General features: G+C 26.9%; 1 long non-coding RNA gene across 1 annotated transcript in view; it reads left to right on the top strand.

The window, feature by feature from the left end:
- The first annotated feature begins 3110 nt into the window (after positions 1–3110).
- Positions 3111–6000, top strand: part of LOC132804271 (uncharacterized) — a 25579-nt gene continuing 22689 nt past the window's right edge. The window contains exon 1 of the long non-coding RNA XR_009639398.1: positions 3111–3310. This is a non-coding gene — a long non-coding RNA (uncharacterized LOC132804271). The remainder of the gene's footprint in view (positions 3311–6000) is intronic.

Below are 6000 nucleotides of genomic sequence, written 5' to 3'. Positions count from 1 at the left end.
TTAATACTCTCCCATGTTCACGTACCACTATGATATATTTTATTAGCAAATTGTATGTATGCCATGAACTTGTATTTTACTGATCAATGTGTAAAACCTACAAGTTATAAACTATTTAGTCTCCGTTAATTCAGAGGCAAACAAAGTAAATTTATGATAGGCAATTCAAGATTTTTAAATTATGATAGACACCTTGCTCATTAAACGTAGAGAAAATAATATGGAAAGAATAAAAAAAAAAAAAATATATATATATATATATATATATATATATATATATAATCAGGTTCAGATATAGTCCTTAATATAGGATTTGATATAACAGTTTTTTTTTAATTGTTAGATTACATTAAATGTTAAAATTTATAAATATATTTATTAATCATTGAGTTTCAACATAACTTTTTTTTTTTCTAAATAGCATTTTAATATGCCATTAAATCCATTGCTTTTTAAATTTTAATTTTTACTATAATTTAATGGTCATTAATGTTGGATTTTAATTTAATAAAATAAAATGGATCTTATTTGAAATAGACTTATATATATATATATATATATGAAAATTCTATGGTGAAGACGGTCCGTATGAGGACCGCAGTATTAGTGATAGTTTTTCATAGTATTAACGATGATTTTTTAGAAAATCGTCACCAATACTATGAAAAATTGTCACCAATATTACGGTCTGCATGAGGACCGTCTGCACCATAGACAGACTGTATATATATATGTATATATGTATATATAAAAAGAATGTATATCTACATAAGTATGTTAAATTAATTAAAACTTGTTAGATGATTAGAAAATATATAATAATGAGTTAGTAAAGCAGTATGATTCATATATACCTATGGCGCAAATACTCATGCTGTCATCTTTGCATAAGAAAGGGGAAAACTCTTTTCTGTTCTTTTATTGATTACTTTAGGACAAAAAGAATATATTGATTATTTTATGATACATTATTTCAAAATTGTCATATTATTATGTATTTATAGACCCCAAAAAAAAAAAGTCATACACTAATTAGAGGGACAATTCTATTCACACTATAAAAGTTATTGACACATTATATTTTATATTCACATTAAATTTTATTTTTCTATCTACACTACTATATTATGCCTATTTTACTCTTAATAAGTTAAAAAAAAAAAAAAAACTAAAGAAAAAAACCCTAAATACGCTACAATCAATTTTCCAAAAACAGCCCCATTTTTTTAAAAACAATCAAACCATAACAGGTCTCCCTTGGGTTTAGGGTTCTTAAAAACAACATCTAACAAAAAAGCTTCAAGTGTTACACTTTATCAAATATCTAATCGTTCAGTTATTGATGAGTTTGGTTTTTCCATCCTTCATAATTGTCTCTCCTTCTCATTATTCGTTGATTGTCGTCTTCAATCATTGGCCATCCAAAGGTATTCAAATATCAATTTCTTTTATTATTTTTTTCCTAAATATGAAGCTCGGCATTCAAATATCCATTCGCAAATTGAAATTCAGAATAATAGATACATCCATAGTAGATTTTCAAAAAATATAGAAAAAAAAGCATTTGTGCATGTGTGCACCAATATCTACCATAAAAGGGTCGAGCCATGGCAAATGAGAAGCTATTCAACTCAAATCCAACATAATTATTTTGTTATCTCTTTTAGGCACTTGAATATTTCCAAATTTTTCCGAGCTATTTACGGTTATTTCTTCTGCAAACATAGTAGCTAAATAATCCCTACGCATTACATAAGGCAGATATTGTATAATTGTTTGATTTTCTGCAATTTACTATTTATTTTATTATTCTTTGTCTTTTCAACTTTCATCATGCAAGATAGAGGAACTCTCTATTATGTTATATTATCAGGTAATATTGCATCAACCTGCTAGTTCTTTTTACAAGGCAAAGACGGGAAGCCAATATGAGCCTCAGCTGAAACTTGAGTACCTTATCTCAAATTCTAAGAATTTCATATTTTCCTGAAAGATTAAGGAAGGCACTTTAAAACTAGATAAAGCAACTGATATGTGAAATCAAAAGTTTATTGTTTGTACCTTGATGCATATCTAATATTTAATACTTGTTTTTTTCTTTCTTTTTTGTTGTTTGATTTTTGTTTTTTGTTTTTTTTAGTTTTTGTTTTTTTAAGTATTTAAGGCTATTTAAGGCATTTATCTATATGTCTATCATTGAAATATAAAAAAATCATTAAAATTGTAGTGTATTTAGCATTTTTATATGTGTGAATAGAATTAACCTCACTAGAGTTGTTAAAAACTATTATTTTTTATTTTTGCAAAAAAGTTAAGTCGTCACAATTGGAGGTCGAGTTACCACCAAAATCCCATGTGTGTATAATTTCTTTATTTATTTTTTTATAAAAGAATTACATCCTCTTAACTTTCACTCTTGTTTCAATTTACCCCACACATCTATATTTTTTTTTTCTGAAGAAATTTTCCCCCACGCTATTGCTTCAAATTGCCTTCTCTCTAAAATTTTTTGTTGGAATTTGATGAAGCTGTAACTTTATTTTTAAATTAACTAGTTATATAAACAAAATAAAATATATCTACATTATAACAGTTGTTTTGAATCAAAATTGATAGAAATTGATCAATAGTACTGAAATGTATATACTTATACATATATATATATATATATATATATATATTTCATTTCATCTTTTACCAAATTTTCCGTAAAAGAGTTATAACTAATATAATTTTATGTTCTTCCCTTTTCTTTTTAATGGTGTTTATACAATTAGTTTATAACTTGAATATTATACGGTTAGTTTTGTCAAATTCCTAAAAAGTAAAATAGAGAAGCGACGATTTGACATTATGCAATAGTTTCAGGGAGGAAATTTCTTTTTAAAAAAAAAAAAAAAATAGGGGGTCACAAATTGAAATTCCATAGGGAAATGTTTTGTATTTTTTTTTTTTCTTTTCTTTTTCTCGCAAGCAAGATGCTAGAATCGAATATATAATGAATGGAGGGATCAAATGGAAAAGTTCAAGGAATCACAAATAATTTCTCTGCCAAAGAAAAATAATAATAATAATAATAAATAAAAAAAAGACGATGGCGCAAAGCGAAACTAATGGGAGAACTGGACCAAATCGCTAAAATATAAAGAAGGAGGTGGTGTTGTTGACTTTGGAAGGTTTTATATCTTAGCAAGCGGAGAGAGTTCCAGGCCAGTACACTTTCTGGTTGATCTTTCGGACCTGCTTTTGGCATCCAAATCCAAAGTCCTCATAGCTACCAAAGAAACGAATAAAAAGGAGAAAAATCCAGGTTTGTTTTCCTCTTCCTATTCATGGTTTTTCCCTTTTTTTTTCTTATTTACTTTTATTACATATTGTTTTGCTTATTTCTGCAATTTGTTTTTCGTTTCCTTTTCTGTCAGTTTTTCCAGTAGTTTGAACTTTGAAGTAGATCATATTCCTCTAATGAACATGAATCTCTCTGGTTGTAGAATGCATCTGTTTTTATTTCTTATATTTTATGCATAGCCTGATTTCAAAAAGGAGTTCACTTTGATTGATTATAGATTTCTTGAAGCAATACAATCACCCAATTTTTCGTCCCTTTTCCACTCTTGCTTTCCCTTTAGCCTTATTTTTTATAAATAAAAAATAAAAAATAAAAAAATAAAAAAACAAAAGTTTACCTGTTAATTATTAGCAGTACCAGTTTTTCATCGAGAAAATAAAGTACATATAACCAAATTTTGCCATTTATTTTAATTTTCAAACCTTACAGCATTTTTTCGGAGCCCCTTGAAGACATTTGACATATTAAAAGACTGCATTGCCCTTAAATCATAATAATAGTCAAAGAAATGTTGGTTTTTTTTTTTTTTTTGGGTAAATAAAATATTGTTTTCTTTCTCGAAGCCAAATGTACCTGCAAATATTTGGAAATGAAACAATAAAAAAATAATAATAATATAGGGAATAACTATTATTGTAAAACCCCTAGAAATAAAACAGTACGCCTTTTTGGAGTTTCTCCTATATATTAAACCCCACACATTGTCACCTCAACTTTTACATTTTTTTTTTTTTTTCAGTAAGTTTATCAAGCATTTCATTTAATAAAGTTAATGAAATTAAACATGAACAACTTATAGAAGTTTATATATAAAAATAGTTTTCTTATATATTATTTTTAGACGGTATGCATGATTAGTTTTGTCCAATTTACTTTTCAAAATTGCATGAGTAGAATTTACTAGCAGGTAAATTTTAGCTCAAGGGGCAACATGAAGATGAAGGGTTTTATAACAATACAAAAATGTGCATAGTTTTTTTTTTTTTTTTTTTTCATTGTTTGTGATAAAAAAAAAAGGTGTATACTCAGGAGTAAAATGTACTTACCAAAATAAAATATTAATATTAATATTAACAGGCCATATAATATTTTGTTAATTTCAGCTACACATAAATTGCCCAAACTTTATACCTTCTTTGTTTATACTCTATCAAGTCAAGATTTACCCTAAAAAATAAAATAAACAATTAAAAAGTCATCATCAAGAGAGAAAAAAAAAAAAAAAAAAATCGGCAATACAAGGGGAGTATGCACTCCATTCTGTAATACACATGTGGATCTCACATGATGAGTTCCACAAATATATTACAAAAGGGAGTACAAACTCCCTGGAATACCAAAATTTTGCTCCATCGAGAGCTACTTTTCACTTCTATAAAAATGAACTACATCATAGTTTTCTCCCATCGTTTGAGTGCTACATCATAGATAACTGGTTACCTATATTAATAAATACGCACTACATCACTTCTATATTGTCGTTTGTTTGCATGTTTAGTTTTTGCTTTTCACTTTTTTAATTAAATTATACGTAATTTACTTATTTTAATTGTTTGTTAGTGTTAATTAGTGATAATTAAAGTTTGTAAAACATATCAATTAATTTTGAAGAAACAAAAACCAAAAAAAAATCAACACAATTTCAAATAGTGTTTTATTACATTTTTTTCTTAGGTTTATAATTAATTAAGATACTTAGTTATCACTAATACTAACTAACAATTGAAGTAAACAAATTACACTCAATTAGTTGAAAAAAAAAAAAAAAAACCCAAACACATGACAAATGGCACCTTGGGTCTATTAGGCCAACTGTTTTTAAAGTAATTATTTGTTTTCGAAAATAAATATTAAAAAAAAAACTATTCTTTTAAACACTTATAAAGCATTTGGATGTCCTTTTTTAAGAATAGTTTTGAAAAATTTTGTCTTGGAGACAATTTAAACACAATCACCCGACAAGATTAAGGCTTGGGGCGACCTGAATGCGACTGGGCTCTAAAATACCCAAATGGGTCTCGATGTTTGGGGATTGTTTGAATGGATTTGAGATCCTGACGACCCAAACAGGTCCAATACATAGAATTGCTTGAAAGGGTCGGATACTTCAAATCATCTAAGCAAGCAGAGCACCCAAGCACTATAACTAGTCCAAAATCCTAAATTGCCAAGCATTCTTTGTTTTTTAAAATCAATAGAAAATTATTTTTTATTCCTTATTTTGAAAACTAAGTTTTGAAAATAGAAAACAGAAAACATAGCTAAACAAATATTAATTTTAATTTAAAAAAAAAGAAAAAAAAGAAATCATATTGATTAATTAAACCCCCTAAATGATGAATATATTATATTGCTTGAGCTGTAAATGTTTCAGCCATGATGAGATCTTGTGTTCAACAGGGGAACGTACATTTGGCCTTTGTTGGTTGATTGTTCAATCGTAAGTAGAAAAACGAGCCATTCTCGGGGCCTTTGGTTTCTAACGTGAGGAGGTAAGACATTGGTATTCTGTTTTTATTTGTATTTTTCTACTTAATTATGTATAATTTGTTTATTTTAAATGTTAATTATTTGTTTATTTTAAATGTTAATTATCTCAATTAACTATAATTAAGTTTATAAAGGGATTACAACAAATGTAGCAAATAAAA

This window comes from Ziziphus jujuba, chromosome 6 (genome assembly GCF_031755915.1).
Source record: "Ziziphus jujuba cultivar Dongzao chromosome 6, ASM3175591v1".
Classification (NCBI taxonomy): domain Eukaryota; kingdom Viridiplantae; phylum Streptophyta; class Magnoliopsida; order Rosales; family Rhamnaceae; genus Ziziphus; species Ziziphus jujuba.
This window is presented reverse-complemented; position numbering and strand designations above follow the sequence as displayed.